The 18028-nt window shown below is 42.9% G+C and overlaps 1 pseudogene; it reads left to right on the top strand.

Moving 5' to 3' along the window:
* Positions 1 to 3577: 3577 nt before the first annotated feature.
* Positions 3578 to 15875, top strand: LOC114793892 (uncharacterized; annotated as a pseudogene).
* The last annotated feature ends 2153 nt before the right edge of the window (positions 15876 to 18028 follow it).

The following is an 18028-nucleotide window of genomic DNA, read 5'->3' as shown; positions in this document are numbered from 1 at the left end:
ATTAGACCTAAGAACATCCTCTTCCCTGGTGAAGATGAAGATGAGATGACACATGTATTCAAACATGTAACCCCCTACTGTTAATTTGAATTTGATAAGAACTTATTCTACTTGGAAAAACACCAACAAAGGAATCCAATACAAATACGAAATACAAAAATACAAAACAAATAATATCTAATGCTAATCATGCTACTTGCAGAGTTCACTATAATCCTGAGCTGAACCAGACAGACCATACATCCCCCAACCCCAGCCAGCTGGACCGTGCATCCCCCAGCGTCAGCCAGCTGGACCGTGCGTCCCCCAGCCTCAGCCAGAGAGACCGTGCGTCCCCCAGCTTCCGCCAGAGAGACCGTGCGTCCCCCAGCCTCCGCCAGAAAGACCGTGCGTCCCCCAGCCTCCGCCAGAGAGACCGTGCGTCCCCCAGCCTCAGCCAGAGAGACCGTGCGTCCCCCAGCCTCCGCCAGAGAGACCGTGCGTCCCCCAGCCTCCGCCAGAGAGACCGTGCGTCCCCCAGCCTCAGCCAGAGAGACCGTGCGTCCCCCAGCCTCAGCCAGAGAGACCGTGCGTCCCCCAGCCTCAGCCAGAGAGACCGTGCGTCCCCCAGCCTCAGCCAGAGAGACCGTGCGTCCCCCAGCCTCAACCAGAGAGACCGAGCGTCCCCCAGCTTCCGCCAGAGAGACCATGCGTCCCCCAGCCTCAGCCAGAGACCACAAACCAGTCTTCATACATGTGAGTATTTTGTTGTATTCATAGGCTGTGCAGTTGAATGAATACTGAATAATTTTTGTAAGATCAGATGTTTAACTACTTTTCCATTACTTTTTCTTCCTAGCACTCCTGAGAAATATTCTCACAAATCAACTGATGATGATGGACCAAATGAAAATTATTTTCACTGAAGAAGACATAGGTCTTGAACCAAAACTGCTGCCATTAGCTGATCGCCAGTCTGTTGAAAACCTGGAGGGGCGGCTCAGAAATAGTCCCGACCTCAAAAACCAACTGGTAAGAACTGTTTCAACTTCAGGAGTCCGGATATTCTAGTGCTAGTCCTATTCTTTTAATAAGATCATTTGAACATACAGCAAAAATATAAAGTATAAAAAATAGTATTTTAACACAATGAAATGAAAAAAAACAATGAGAATGCTGTACATTAATTTACAACACTTTAGACAATGCAAACAGGACAGAGCTATTCTATGTCCACTGCTGGAGAGTTGGCTCTCAGTCCCCATCTGCCTCTCCTCCTTCTTCTCCTGGTCCTCGTGAATGATATCTTCCACATATTTTCTGTGATCAAGACATAAAACACACTGTGTGTGCGCGTGTGTGTGATAAATGCTGTAAATGTGTGCGTGTGTATGAATGTTCAGGAGTCTGATAGTTGTCTGGCAGTGAGTGCATGTGAGGGGTGTGTAGAGTCCTTCACAATGCTGCTTGCTTTTCGGACGTCCATTATGGACTCTGATGGGTGGTGGGAGACGTAATTTCACCCAGAAGTGAATGAGTGATGTCGGACAAATGGTAGCAAAATAATTATAGCTATATAAAATACCACAGTTTAGAAATGTAGAACCTAGCCTTTATTTTAATGAAGTTAGATTTGTCAGAAATATGTGTATGCTACTATCAACATCGGCTGAATTATAGTATTACGTCATTGCCTTCACTTCAGAGGCATGTCAGTCAGCTACAGAGATGAGCGAGGTTAAAATCTTTAAAATTAAAAGTATTTTCATTTGAAAAACTCTCGCGGGAAGAATTGTGCTGTGCTGTGATTGGCTGCTGGTTCATATAGTTCAAGCGTAAACAGAAATTAACACTCATATGTCGAATCCTTGCTGGTGAGACGTGTTGTTCGTGCGAGCTACTGCGGAGCATCTCAGCATCTTCAAACCTTCATCTCTTCTGGAAGATTTTCATCTACAGCATCTCAGCATCGACAAGCCTTCATCAATTCAGGAAGATATTCATCTACAGCGACTGGACGACCCATCTCAGCTACATTCAGGCCCATCCGGATTTACCCACGTCGCGGGGAATAATCAGGTGAGGAGAGAACATGTCCCGGCGTGTCTGCTAACTCTACATAAGGGCTTTTAAAAAGACAGAAATGTACTCAGAAAAGGTGAAAATGCTGCGTCATCAGTGCTAGTCAGTGTTGCTAGTTGTGGAGGTCTGGTGAGGGGGGGGGGCGAAGCTCCGGTGTAAAAGAAAAGAGGTCGGCAGATGCAGAAACCTGTCGGGTTCCACACTGATGCTTTATTTTGGCTTCAGGCACCAGCAGGTGCGTTACGAGCTGTATTCTCCACGAACACAGAAAACACTTTATCGCCACCTTGTGGCAGCGCCGCTTGCTGCAGTGACGGAATTATCGTGTTAAATACGATGTCGTGCAGCAGCGAAACACAAATCGGTCACGTTCGTGTCAAACTGTGCAGGCAGTATTTACTGTAGCCATTTTGAATTTTTACAAGTGATTGTTATTTTCCAAAAATGCGCGGGAAAAAACTCTAAGGGCGGGAAAGTGACGCAGTCACGCACCACGTGATCAGGTGCTAGGCTCTGATTGGCCCGTGATGGTTACACCCGCCTCCAACCTGTAAGACTAGAAGCAATTTATGTTGCTGTTGGTGATTTTATACTCACTGGTCTTCTAATAGTATCGTTGTGTTTAATTATATTATTTTATACATTTATATTATAAAGAGATAAACTCTTTATAGGGGAAAGGGGGTTTCAGGAAGGGGGAAAATATCTAGACAAAAAATACATCAAAATGATCATACTGGCAAGTAGAGATAGAGGTAGAGATTTACAGACAGTTACAAATTTTGTTCACTTTTGATAGACAGCAGACACATTTGAGCATTTTGAGCATAGTATTTTTTTTTCAATGACATGCATGTATGCATTTATAATCTCATAGTCAGATATTATGAGTGTTAAGGCTTTAACAATCAAACTTTTTTTCCCCCTGGATCAACATGTCATATCTTGGTGAAAGTCAGAAGTAGCAGAGGAATATGAAATTGGTCCAATCAGAAAGGGCTCTAATGAGATATTTTGGCATTTCAGAGAAGCAGCCGACCAAGATCAAGCCCACGGTGGAACAGACGCGGTCCACGATGGACGTGGTTCCAGAGACTCCACTTCCAGCTGCTTTTGGAGGATTCAGTTTCCTGAAGCACATTGGAAGAGGCTCATATGGAGATGTTTTTGAGGTAAATAAGAGCAGAACCTTGGCCATCATCTGCTAAATTGTGTGTCCTTGTGGCTGACTGGTTTTAAGGTCAGATGAGGATTTCTTGTGGAAGCTGGCAAAGATGCTGCAGTGTTTGTGGAGAGTGGACACTGGTGACAGGTGATGTGGAATTTCTTTGGACTTTTTTTTATTTTTTCTTTATTTCAGGCCAGAAACATCACTACTGGTGCATATTCTGCAGTGAAGGTGCAGAATATCGAGTCGCAGGATGACTTCACCCTTGTTCAGCAGGAAGTGGATATCTTGAAAGAGTGTGACCACAAGAACATTGTGGCAGTTCACACCAGCACCCTGAGGTAAGAAGGACCATTAACAGTGACATGAGAACTGCTGTCCCAGAGAATGGTGACTAAAGGCTTTTCTTTTCTTGTGTAGAGAGGAAAAGCTGTACATAGCAATGGAGTTCTGTGCAGGAGGTTCACTTCAGGATATCTATGAAGGTACCGAACTGGGTCACATGACATCTTTGTTAAGATGTGTGTAGATGGTGTGTTCACTGTGTTTGTTTTTAACAGAGACTGGACCCCTGTCAGAGCAGGAGATTGCTTTTGTGTGCAGAGAGACCCTCCAGGTAACCGCCCGCGCTCTCAGACACGTACACTCACACACACACACTGCTCATTTTCTAAGGACTTTGTTCTAACATGGTGTTTCTGTTTGCAGGCACTGCAGTATCTCCACAGGTCCAACATCATCCACAGGGACATCAAAGGTGGAAATATTCTGCTGACAGATAAGGGCGACGTGAAAATCAGTGAGGAACTCTCCAGAACGCCGTTCGCTCAGACTTATGTGTCTGACCTGTGATCTATGTCTCATCATAAATGTGTCTCTTCTCTTGTTGCAGCTGACTTTGGACTCGCTGCTAAAGTCTCCAACTCCACTGAGAGACAGAAGTCAGTGGTTGGGACGACACATTGGTAAGATCACTTTGTGTTTGTGTGTGTGTGTGTGTGTGTGTGTGTGTAGGAAGACTCTCCGTATTAGGTGTACTGTGTGGACATTTGATCATTTCTTCATATTTGAGGTCATGCAGAAGACTAACAGGAATATCTTTAGATTTACTCTGTGTGTGTTTGTGTGTACAGGATTGCTCCAGAGGTCTATGCTGCAGAACACAATGGTGGTTATGACCATTTGTGTGACATCTGGTCTCTGGGCATCACCGCTGTGGAGCTGGGAGAACCGGAGCACCCACTTTTTTATTTGGGTTCTATGAAGTAAATGAAAACCCTTTCTCACACACACACACACACACACACACACACACACACACACACACACACACACACACACACACACACACACACACACAGACACACACAGGGAGATATATGTAGAGGATGACTGTGTACTAATATATATGTATTTCTCTGTGTGTGTTTTCAGTTTCCCAGCATGTCTGTCCGACAGCAGCTTCCTGCCTCTGGAGCTGAAGGAGACGGGGAAATGGTGAGTCTGTCCTCTGTCCTTCATGAGAACTGATGAGCCTCATTGCAAACAAACACTGACAGTTTCTTTCTTCAGGTCTGACGATTACCAATGTTTCGTCAAGCTCTCCCTGACCGAGAACCCAGTGGAAAGGCCAGATTCAGAGACTCTGCTGTTGGTATGTAACACACACACACACACACACACACAGACATTTGGGGATATTTGTTTCCTTTTGTGAAACTGAAAGGGTTAATTTCTCAGAAAATCCATGCTGTCCTAATCAAATCCAGCCCTCCAGTAGCTGTGATCTTCACTACAAGGGATTTATATGATTCCTAATTTTTATGAATCCCCCACACACTTCTGACACTCCTCTGTTGTGTGTGTTCTTGTGTGTGCAGCATGCCTTTGTAACTCAGGACGGCTTGACACAGAGTCTCATGATGGAGCTGCTGCAGAACAAGAAGAAGCTGAAAGAACAGGCGGTCTTCTCAGACTCCATCCAGCTGTCATCTGCACAGCTCCATGAGGAGGATGATCTGGGATGGGAGGAGCCACCCAGATCTCCACAGCCCAACCTCTGGACCTTTCCAGCCGCTCCTGAGCCTCATGACCCTGCGGTCATTGAAGATCTAGGATGGGAAGAATCTACAGAGTTTTCCTGTTCTCCTCAAGACAGTCTGGATTGTGCAGATACTTATGAGCTGCAGGACTTGAATGAGGATGATCACCTGCAGTGGCTTGAGGATCCTCAGCTTCACCTACCATCAATGGAGCCATCTGGTGGTCCGGAGGAACCATCTCCAGATTATCCAGCAGCTTCTGTTTATACAGAGCGCCCCCGACCTCCAAAACGTCTTCTGCAGCGTCTGCGCCGGGGAGTGACCCGCTTCTTCAAATGCCTGCGAAGAAACCTGTGCTGCACTTGCTCTGCATCTCCATAGACGTGCCCAATGAACTCAGAATAGAGACCAACCTACTAGGTGAGCCTTAAAATATCTTCAGCAGTACAAATAACCATAAACAGACTCAAAACACACAGGGACTGTGCTTCAGTCTGTCAGTGGAAAAAAAATTCAGAGCTCTTAATTGTGACTGAAGGAGAAACACACTTATTTCCCTGTCCAGTTATATACACATAAGAGAGAGACATTTTTTATCTTTACGTCCTAGCATGCATCATAATTAATGTGAATATTTCAGAATCAGCAGAGATTTTAAAATAAATTACCGTTTTATCAAGATCTGTCACAGGTCCACACCCTGGCCAAGCTGCCCTTGACACCCAGGCCGCCTCTCCCCTACACCACAGCCAAGTTGTGCAAACAGAAGACCCCAGCCTGGAACATCACCGTTGTGACCAGCTTAGCGAGGGCAGGCATGAAGGCCACCAGGACTCAGCCGGACCAGACAACTGAGAGGTATGTGCATGCACTTCCCATGTACACGTGGGTTTTTCTCCGGGTACTCCGGTTTCCCACACTCAAAACACATTTGAAATATTTTTTCTAATATCAATTATTTGAAATCTGTCACATGTAATTATGTTAATTTGGCAGCTAAATTTAGTCAAACTACTGGTTGTTCTGTGAGCCAGTATGAATTGGCAAACCAAAACCAAAACCCTGGTGGTGTATTTTGGTAACACACTCACCTTCTCGGTGATTAAACCAGGTTCGAATCCTGGCCAGGGTGGAACCAAATGGTTTGCCCTCGACAAAAGGTTTTAAATTCCTTATTTGGGCCTGTCAATATGACAGACCATTTACTATTGTGCTAGGAAAACGTTTTTGACTCCTGAGGGTAACCGTTTAAGCTAGCGACCCGGGAGTCGAGGCGAGGCCTTTCCGAGTCTCACAATCTGACATGTGCATGTGTTGCTACCCCCAATAGGGGTCAGGAAAACCTGGAAAATTAGGAAAAAAGGCCATGTCTTGCATTTGTGATTGCCACACTAAGACCTTGAAACACACAAAAAACGGCCGAAGGCTTGACCTCTCCGCACAAAATGACATATTGGTTGCTTAGTTGGGACTACAGGTCACCAACAATTCGTGACCAAACATATAAAAGTTTTAGGTTGTGTGGCTTTTCATTCCACATGGTTTGACATATGGCTTAGCTCTGTGGAATTTGCAGTTCACGTGCAATTCCCCAAAAAGCGTTTTCAGAACGCGTTTATTATTCTAGTCCAAATTTTGACATTTTAAAAACTTTTTTTGTCCACATAATTAGACAAACAAACACATGTTTTATGTCATCTCGTAGATCTTGCCAAAACCGATGTGTTGACATATGACTTGTCTCTGTTTGATTTACAGACACGCAAAATTTTGAAGCACGCACACCGGCAAGCTATATATAAAAATTAGTAGGTTACTGTGTGAGCTGTGCTATTATTTTTATAAGCGATCGGAGTTGGCGTGGCCGAGCTATTAACACGACTTTATTAGGAAATCCGGCCACTTTATTAGGAACGCCTGGTCCTTCGGCCACTTTATTAGGAAAACTCGTTGAGCTAACATTCTAATTTTTTAACATGCTCCAAACGTCACCAAATTTAATGTGACGCATCTTGGCCAGGACCTGTTAGCATTTTCGATGTTAACATACTACTTTACTTTATTTAGCAGACGCTTTTATCCAAAGCGACTTACAAGAGGAAGACACCAGCAATTCTCGTTCGATTTCTTTAGAATATTGAGTTTACAAACTAGAGCCCTGATAAGGCTCTACTTGTTAGTGAAGAGCATGCTCAGAGATTGTTAGGTGCTAGATGAAGAAAAATTATAATGTGTATATATACATTTTTGTATTGTTTTGTGCAATGTGTAAGTGTTAGATTTGTTTGTAATAATTTTTGAACAAGAGGGTTTTCACCTGCTTCTTAAAAGTGGTGATAATCTCGGCTAGTCGTGTGGAGGAGGGGAGGTTGTTCCACCAGCCAGGGACAACAACGGAGAACAGAGATGATTGGAATCGGAGACCCCGTGAAGAAGGAGTTTTTAGTCTCCTTTCATTTGCTGATCTGAGAGAGCGTGCAGGAGTGTAGCTAGGTAGTAGTGTATTGATATAGGAGGGTGCAGTTCCATTTACAGCCCTGTAGGCAAGCATCAAGGATTTGAACTCAATGCGAGCAGCTACTGGGAGCCAGTGGAGGGAGGTAAGAAAATGTGTAACATGGGTGTATTTTGGCTGATTGAAGATGAGACGGGCTGCCATATTTTGGATCATCTGGAGTGGTTTTATGGTGACTGCAGAGGCTCCAGCCAGGAGAGAGTTACAATAGTCGAGTTTGGAGATGACCATTGCCTGGACGAGGAGCTGCGTAGCCTGTTAGCATACTAACATTAGCATGCTAACATGCTAATTTTTAAATCTTTTCCAAACATCACCAAATTTACTGTGACACATCTTGGCCACGCTCTGTTAACGTTTTCGATGTAAGCATGCTAACATGCTCATTTTTCAACATGCTCCAAACGTCACCAAATTTAACAGGACGCATCTTGACTACGCCCTGTTAGCATTTTTGACATTATCATGTTTACATTTACATTTAAGGCATTTGGCCTTATCCAGAGCAACTTACAACGTGCTTTCAAGTTACCATCGATGAAGTGATCAGTTCTAGTTCATTAGGACCCTCAACTATGAAAACAATCTTTTTATTCACTCTTGTTGTAGATTCTGTACATAAGTTAGACAATAAGAATGTTACAAGTTAATCTAAATATTCTCTAAAGAGGAAAGTCTTGAAAGTGCTCAGTGACTGAGCTGTTCTGACCTCAAGATGTAGTTCATTCCACCACCGAGGGGCCAAGACTGAGAAGAGTCTAGATGAATGTCTTCCTTTTACCTTTAGTGATGGGGGGACCAGGCGAGCAGTACTGGAGGCTCGAAGTATACGAGGTGCAGTGCGAGGTGTAATAAGGGCAAAAATGTTAGCATTAGCATGTTAACATGCTAATTTAGAAACATGTTCCAAACATCACCTAAAGTCATGTGACTGCCTGTTCCATTGGTTACTGACACCAGCTGTGGATGCCACACCCGCTGCTGCGACCAATGCCTGGACAGGCTCATCAAAATTTCTCTTGGAATTTTGGTTTCTGGTTTATTATTTATTATTATTTCAGACTTTTTTTTTCCGGCACGTATTGTTGTCATAAAGCGGGTCATACCGAAGCCAGCAAGCTATATATAAAAAATTTGTACTTTATTGTGTGAGGTGTGCTATTTGTTTTATAAGCGATCGTAGTGGGCGTGGCTGAGCTATTAACGCTCAAACAAGGTAATTTCCCCATTGAAATGCATTGAATGCTAATTTTAGCCCTGGTAGCATTTTTAAAATGGGGCCCCTTTTAAGTGGTACTGCTACAGTGACATTGCCAACAAAGGTGGCCCTACAAGGGGTACTGATACAGCAGCATCGCCAACAATGTAATTCAATGTAATCCAGCAGCTTCATTAGGATGCCTGCTCAATCATACACATTATTAAGACCACTTGGTCCTTTGGCCACATTATTAGGAACGCCCAGTCTTTCGACCACTTTATTAGGAACACCCGGTTCTTCAGCCACTTTATTAGGAACGCCTTGAGCTAACATGTTAATTTTTCAACATGCTCCAAACATCACCAAATTTAACGTGACGCATCTTGGCCATGCCCAGGTAGCATTTTTGACATTATCATGTTAGTATTAGCATGCTAACATGCTAGATTAGAATCATGTTCCAAAGTCATGTGACCACCTGTTCCATTGGCTACTGTAGTTGTACCGTCTTTTCTTACAGCTGACATCGGTTGTGCATGCCACACCCGCTGCTGCGACCAACACCCGGACAAGCCAAATCAAAATTTCTCTTGGATTTTTGGTTTCTAGTTATAAATATATTTTCTTTGCAGAATGAAAACTATTGTAGCTTTGTCAGCCAATAGGGCTGGCCTAATTAGCATAAGGGCCTGGGGTTAGTGAGGCAAGGTTTTACCCACCATTAGGGTGAGTGTTGGGGGATTTAGTGGGGTGTTGTCTGGTGGTTGAGAGTAACTGGAGCAGGCAGGGGGCGTGTGATGATCTTGGGTGAATGCCTCCTTTGTTTCCCTGCTGTTAACCTCTTGTGCTTGTGCTGGGGTGGTTGTAGCCTAGTGGGTAACACACTCGCCTATGAACCAGAAGACCCAGGTTCAAATCCCACTTGCTACAATTGTGTCCCTGAGCAAGACACTTAACCCTAAGTTGCTCTGGGGGGGGGACTGTACCCGTAACTACTGATTGTAAGTCGCTCTGGATAAGGGCGTCTGATAAATGGCGTAATTGTAAATTGCCTGGTCCAAAAGGTGGCAGCTGAATAAAGGCTTCTCTGAGCTACTCCGCTGTGTCCAGTGTCTCTTTTCCCCCATCATGGAGTCCGTCGCTACATTATGTTGATACCTTACCATTTCTAGGCTTGTAACAAAAAAAAAACCCAAATGTTTAATGGTGTTAAACATTGAAGTACTCCGATTGCAGGCATGCACGATCAGCACTCTTCCTACCCAGATGGGGATGTGGGAGACAATATGACTCAAATCAACCTAGTCTGTCCCTACATGAGTTCAATAAAATGAACATTTTGATTTTATTGTAAAAAAGGAAATGTCTAGTGCCGGTGGGTCTCTGGTTTGCAAGACGTGCAGACTGGGCAGGCAGCCATGTAGGTCCTGATGTTAGCCCTGATGGATGGCCACCTTAAGATCCGCCGAATGATTTCCAGCATGTGTTTCTGGCTCGGACAGGGTGGCTGCATTTGACATAAGCAGGAATAGTGGGTAGGGCTGCACGGTATAATGCAATATAAATTTGGCCAACGGGAGAGATTGTGATTATACTGGCCTACCACAGAAATATCCGCCCCTTGCGAAAATTACAAAGTCATGTCACTTGTGCAAAACCACGCCCCCTTGCAGCACAAGCCATTAGTTAGTGCACAGAGCGCACAGCAGGGTTTCTGCGGATCCTAAAAAAGTCCTAAGTGGGACTTTTAAAGGTTTTAAAAATGACGCAGTGGACTTAAAACCTTAAATCTAGAGTTTAAATGTCTTAAAAATACCGCAGATCCAATAAATAAAATAAAACAAGCATTCAATCTGTCAGTAATCCGCCAGTGATTGTGTGTGTTAGTGTCCAATCTGTACCTCTTGCCCGATTGGGTCCTAGCCTGTTTGGAGCCAGCCCCAAAAAAATAATTGTGATTTTAAAAAATCTCAAAACTGCATGATAAAATATAAAAAGCATAGTGTTTTTTAAATATTTTCTGACTATATATTTAATGTAAACTACAGCTGAATACAGAAAATCACTTGCATCATACAAAAATGTGGTATTTCGCTGACCTCATGGGTGTGACAGAACATCTACTTTCAGTAGAATTGCTCAGATATTGTTTTATCTGGTATATGGTTATGCTATATACTGGTGTATCTGTGATAAGTTTATTATACAACTTCCTGCTGCAGCGCCTTTGCTATGGACAAATAGAGTCCACATGGAAGAATGTGATAGTGTCTGTGTGGCCAAGGCCTGCTTTCAGCTGCACTGGAGCCAACGCTGACGCAAAAGCTGGTGCTCAAAGTGAATGTCCATGCTCTGAAACCATGCAATTTGGGCCAGCTAGAACAATTTGGAATGAAATGATGCGTCAAAATCTCTCGGGAGACCTGTGTCAAAATTCTAAAGAACTACTGTAAGGCCCATCATTGTCTTTTTAAAAAAAAGTTGTGCACAGAGCTCATATGTCCAAAGTCAAGCTATCGCGTCCTTTTCCAAATGTGGATCCCTGCTGTGATAAATGTGGAAGTGAGGATGCCTCGCTTATCTATATGTATTGGTCATGTCCTGGCCTTGAAAAATATTGGAGGGAGATATTTCAAACCCTTTCTTCAGTCCTCAAACAGCTTATACAACCAAATCCTTTGACTGTGCTTTTTGGCATCAGTGATGACTTAAAATTCCCTGACTTTTCCTGACCAAAAAGCAGAATTTCCATGTCTTCCTGTATAAGGAAATGTCCAATATAACGCTTGGGTGCTAAGCAGAGAAGGGCATTTAAAGAGGTTATAGAATTCAAAACTGCATTTGCGTCATTGTTGTTGATGTGTGTGATCCTGGATTTTCACAGTTGATGTGCACCTATGATGACAGACCTTTCTTATCTTTTAGTTTTAACAATATTTTTAATGATTTTAAACAGGGATATAACAGGGCAAACATGTAATGTTTCAATATACTGTAAATTATATATTTTATAGCCCCCTTATAAACCCTATAGCACCCCCCTCCCCTCCCTGACTCAAAGCCAGCTTTACATGCATAAGAAAGGCTAGATACCAGGCATTTAAAGAAAAAAAAAGGACTATGGAGCTGGAAGTTTTTTGGTCCTGCAAACAAAAGAAACACAAAAAATAAAAGAAAACAGACAAACAATTAAATAAGAACGGAATCAAACTATAAATGTATATGAAAAAAGCGGAGGAAGGGCCCCCACACCTGTTGAAATTTCAAGTCTGAATAACGGATTGAGTAGTGAATCTTCTCCAGGGACAAACAGGAAATAATATCTCTGAGCCACTGGGCGTGAGTGGGTGACGTGGAATCCTTCCACTTGAATAAAAGAGAACGCCTGGCCAGGAGTGTCACAAAAGATAACAAACGCTGTTTAGCTGGACACTTATCTTCCTCTTCAGTGATACCAAAAAGAGCGATCAGAGGGTCTGGTTCAAGGTTGCATTTCAGTATGTACGACAAGGTTTTAAAAACGTCCCTCCAGAATTTTTCCAAATTCGGGCATGTCCAATACAAAAAGAGACGCCTCTCCGCTTTTACATTTATCACAGCTAGGATCAATGTCTGGGTAGAAACGGGAGAGTTTAAGTTTGGAGAAATGAGCCCTGTGTACAACCCTAAACTGTAATAAAGAGTGGCGGGCACATAAGGAGGTTGAGTTGACAAGCAAGTATCATCTGAAAGTGACAAATTTAAATCTTTCTCCCAAGCAGTTTTAATTTTACACAAAGGGGTGTAACTCGAACCCATCAATCCACCATAAATAGTGGATATTAGGCCTTTTACGCAGTGGGATCAAACAGAGGAGATTATCTAGGATGTTTACAGCAGGCGCCTCAGGGAAATTTGGTATTAAAGAGCCAATGAAGTGTCTTACTTGCAGGTATCTGAAAAAATGAGAATTGGGTAGGTTAAACCTTTCAGAAAGCTGTTCAAACGATGCAAACCTATGGTCAACAAACAGATCTTTGCAAAGATCTGCCCTTATTGTACTATTCCTGAAACACTGAATCATGTAGAGAAGTTTGGAAGAGATGGTTAGAGACGATAGGACTGGACAGAGAGAAGTCCAGAAGACCGTTGTTCTTTCTGAACTGAGCCCATACTCTCAAGGTATGCCTAATAACTGAATTGTTGATTGGTTTAATTGAGGAGATGGATAGTGCAGATCCAAGGAGTGTAGAGACAGAGAGATTTTTGGAATAAAAACAGGTACAGTCTGGAAAAGATATAAAAATTTAGGAAGAGTACTCATTTTAACTGCATTAATACAGACATGGAGAGTGGTGACCATTGTCATTGACCAAGTCCTTTTTTGTTTGGCTCAACAACCTAATGAAATTTTCTTTAAAAAGGTGTTTATGTTTCCTTGTAATTGTAATACTGAGATAGGTAAACTGATTTTTCACTATTTTGAAAGGAAAATTGTGCATATCAGTTGTTAGTGCTATATTATTTAGCAGAAAGAGTTCACTTTTGTGCAAATTCAGCTTATATCCTGAAAAATAGCTAAATTCTTTGAGCAATGACAGCACAGGTGGCAGGGAGGAGATTGGATTTGATATAAAAAGTAGAAGGTCATCTTTATGTTCTTCTCCCTGCCTCCAAATCCCAGATATATCTCTACACCTGCAGAATGCAATTGCTAGTGGCCAGATTAAAGAGTAATGGGCTAAGAGGACACCCCTGGTGTCCCCGCAGAAGGCCGAATGGTTGAGACTGCTGAGACATTTGTCAATGGTTGAGACATTTGTCAGAACTGAGGCAATGGGGCTTAAATATAATAATTTATCCCAAGTGATAAAACTTGGGCCAAAATAGAACTTTTCTAAAACCCTAAATAAATACTCCCATTCCAAATTATAAAAAGCCTTTTCAGCATCCAAAGACAGGACACACTCAGGGATCCCCTCTGATGGTGTGTACAGGATATCCATAAGGCATCGAATGTTAAAATAAGAATAGCGATTTTTTCTTTTTTAGAGAGATTGGTCTATATGAAGAGCACTCTATATGAAGAGCACTCTTGAACTTCTGCCTAACGGTGAATGCGCCCCTACAGAAGTGGCCGCGCAATACATGCTGGTACTAATGGCACACTGTGTAAAGGTGAATCTTTGCTGCGCATCTGCACAACCTTACACTGACATTAAACTCCTCACAGAGTTGTAAATACTCCATCTAGGTTAAAACGGGTTTACTCTGATATACTGACCCTCCATTGTTTACAGTGTATGCAGTGTGTGGGTCATGCGCTTTCTGCTCTTGTGCAGGGTTTGTACCAGAAAACAGAAGCACTGTACGCTATGGGAGAGTTTGAGTTTGCGCTGGTTTATTACCACCGAGGATATAAACTGCGGCTTGAGCTGCATGAGTTCCGATGGGGCATTCAGAAGGCGCAAGAGGCCATTTACAACTGTGTGGGCAGTGAGTAAAACAGACTCCTTTCTAAATCTTTTAATACAGAACAAATTCAGCTTCTGTCTCTCTTCACATCAAATTTAGGCCCGTCTGGTGTCAAACTGGAAAAGAAAGGTGACCTCTCCTTCTTAAACGAACAAGTGAGTACAAGGAAAGAGAAACCATGCGGTGTATGCGGCAAAATGGAAGTTAAAAACTTTAAACGGTCACATTCATTTGGGACAAAGGAAAAAATCCATGAGCATTTTAACTATGAGTTACATTAAAATCTGAAACAATAAGGGCTGATACTTGTAATCAGTTCTATAGTACTGTTCTGTAGTACAGTAGTCTAGTATCACAGATATCGCTCTTTCAGATTCAACCCAGGATAGGCAGGATAGACATAGAGAGGGTGCAATTCTAGGAACAAACGTGATCCACTAATCTAGACTGTAAAGAACCTGGTAGTCCGAGGTGTGGTCCTGAGATTCAACGGTCATCATTACAGTTGTGGAGGACTGACCGTTTTCAATGACCTGTCACCATATAAGATGCTTTTTTTAATCAATGTCAGGTACAAAAGGAACAATCAAAAGCTATTCCTCCAGGGAAGAAAGTACAACAGCCACACAGACAGAAGACGCCTAGCACGGAGAGAACAAGCAGGCAGCTGCTGGGTGAGCTGTACAGTGACAAGGAGTACCTGGAGAAACTCCTCAAGAATCAGGGTGGGTCCACTGTCTGAAGATTTAGCTGTCTGAGGATATCATCATCATCATTTTTATTCATTTCTGTATGTGTGTGTGTGCATGTAAATGTGTAGATGTTGTAAAAAGAGCTCATCATGGGCTATGTCTCGTATCTGGACACATGTACCGAGTTCTGGCAGCAGCAGAGACCCATCTACGCACGTCAGCGGGAGAGGAAACTCCTCCAGCAGCTCTGGAGTCGCAGCTCTCCTCCCTCAGACCCCATGGACTACATCCTCAGCAGCTTCCAGGACATCGATGCAGGTAAAAATGTTTAGTCCAGGCTGAGACTGAATGCAGAGTAGTCCCAGACTCCCTCTAACGATCACTGTTAATCACTGCTGCAGCGAGTGGTCTGTTAATTCCCATGTATTCCCACTTTCATTTTCAGCATTAAGTGTAGGCAATGCCACTGGTAGCTTGAAGAAGGCTCGTGAAGTTCTGAAAAAAGTGCAGGGCTTTTCCGAAGGGGACTTGCCCCAAAAGAGTGAAGTGCTGGGCAGCATATATAGCTGCATAGGTAAGTCTGGAGGGAATCAAACATGTATTACAACATACATTTAACAATAAATACTGGTTTTTTTTTTTTTCTTTTTTAAATCAAGGCAACGCTTTAATGGATTTGGGACAGATGGATGAGGCTCTGGAGAACCACCAGAAAGACTTGGAACTGGCTGAACAATGGTGAGTGTGAATATGGTGTGGAATATTTAGTCATTAAAAAAAGCAATGCACCTTTTTTCTCAACTGTTAAATTAGAATGTGTGCCTTTGCGCCCTCTGCTGGCACAGTTTTGTCATGACTTGTTTAATAAAATCAGGCGCTGAGGTCATGACCTATATATAAACAGTAAAAGTTTGGACACACCTTCTCATTCAATGTGTTTTCTTTATTTTCATGACCATTTACATTGATAGATTCTCACTGAAGGCATGATTGAACTATGAATGAGTTATGTGTTTAGCACTTGTTGGCCCCTGATTTTACAGCTGAGACCAGTGAAGTGAAGTGATTGTCACATGTGATATACAGCAGCACAGCACACGGTGCACACAGTGAAATTTGTCCTCTGCATTTAACCCAGCACCCTGAGTGAGCAGTGGGCAGCCATGACAGGTGCCCGGGGAGCAGTGTGTGGGGACGGTGCTTTGCTCAGTGGCACCTCAGTGGCACCTTAGTGGATCGGCAACCTTCTGATTACGGGGCTGCTTCCTTAACCACTAGGCCACCACTGCCCCTAAATTAAGGTCCCACCGAGGTCCCACCAGCTCAGGAGGCCATGCCCGCTCCTCCAAAAACGCCCACTTACCCACTTTTGTATGTGTTTGAAAATATGTATTTTGTCAAATATGACCAGGGAATCAGTTTGTAGAAATTTCCAGTTCCACCCAGATGGAGATTTTTTAAAAATGCATTCGTTTGTGTGATTCTACTCATGTTGGCAATATTACGGCCACAAGATGGCAGCTCTGCAGCTCCAGATACTTCATGGTATTTAGAGGTCTAACTGCTGTGAATAATATAATCAATAAGAACAGTGTTTAGATTTTACAAACCATATTTAAGCATAAATTAAAAATGAAGAAACTAGGATGAATAATCGTCTGCTCAGCTGTGCACATAAAGTGTCAGGCAGTGTGTATAGACTGTTTGTATATATGCACATAAGAGAAATTGTGCTGTCTTTATTTACAGTCTAGTAACTTGGGATTTGTTCCTTCATTATTTTGGAAAAAAAAGCTTCACTCATCATAAGTTTTCTGGCCAGTAGGGGGAGATAGAGATCTATGATCTAAAGAGACCTACATAATATTGCAACCAAACTACAATTTTTTAAAATACAAAAATATGCATACCTTTAGAAATTTATCAACACCATCTACATCTACACTATAAAGCATGTTGATCATACGTGATGGTGCATATATATGGAGGTGACAAAACCTTAAAACAGCGTACACACACGTGTGTTTTAAGGTCAGGCCTGTCAAATGACACAAGGGTCCTAGTGAACTGTGGAAATGAGAAAATATGTGTGCCCTGTAATTAACTGTGAAAGGTTTGAAATTATCACAGGCAGTTGCTTCCTTTTAAGTTGCCTAGTTAACCTACGTTTCATTGCAACCTCTGTGGACACAGAGCTGGACTTCAGATTTAGCATGACCTTAAGAAAAGGAACAGATGGGTTTTAGCCAGACAGGCTAATACCCAAACCCCAACCCCAAAAATCAAGAAATCAATCCTTCTTGAGCTGTGTGGAAAGGGGAAAGCACACAAGTGGCCGAGGGAAGGAAGATTAAAAAAAAAAAAGGGTGTTAAAGGGCATGGGGTCTCCGGCATGTGACAGCTCCAGGGCACACTCCGCTCAGCCCTGCTGGGGTGGATTAGGGTGATTGGTTGTTGGACTCATACAACCATGCTCTAATCCCCCAGACGAGGAGGTCGCTGGATGTGTGGACAGCCTCCACGGCTCGGGCAGGATTGAATGGGCATGAGCTCCGGCATTACTGGCTGTGAACTGTGAACTGGGACGTACAGGTCTATGGCAGGTGTCCGGCCTTTGTCAGAAGTAAATCATTATGTCGGATGGAGGGGGGTCCCATGGCTGTAGGGTTAAGACCTTCATAGCCCTCAGCCAAGAAACACACATATCCAAAAAATAAAGGCACTTCATTTGCCCATTTAAACTGCCTTTTGCCTTCTGCATAATCACATAAACAATCTTCTCTTCTTCCTCAAAAACTGTTTCCTTCAAGAGATTGTTGTTAAGTCTTTACATCTTTACATCAGTATCCTCAACCGTATTTTAAGTAACTTAGAACTTAGACAGAACTTTGACAC

This window comes from Denticeps clupeoides, chromosome 7 (genome assembly GCF_900700375.1).
Source record: "Denticeps clupeoides chromosome 7, fDenClu1.1, whole genome shotgun sequence".
NCBI classification, from domain to species: domain Eukaryota; kingdom Metazoa; phylum Chordata; class Actinopteri; order Clupeiformes; family Denticipitidae; genus Denticeps; species Denticeps clupeoides.
The sequence above is the reverse complement of the archived record's forward strand: the minus strand, read 5'-3'. Positions and strand labels throughout refer to the sequence as shown.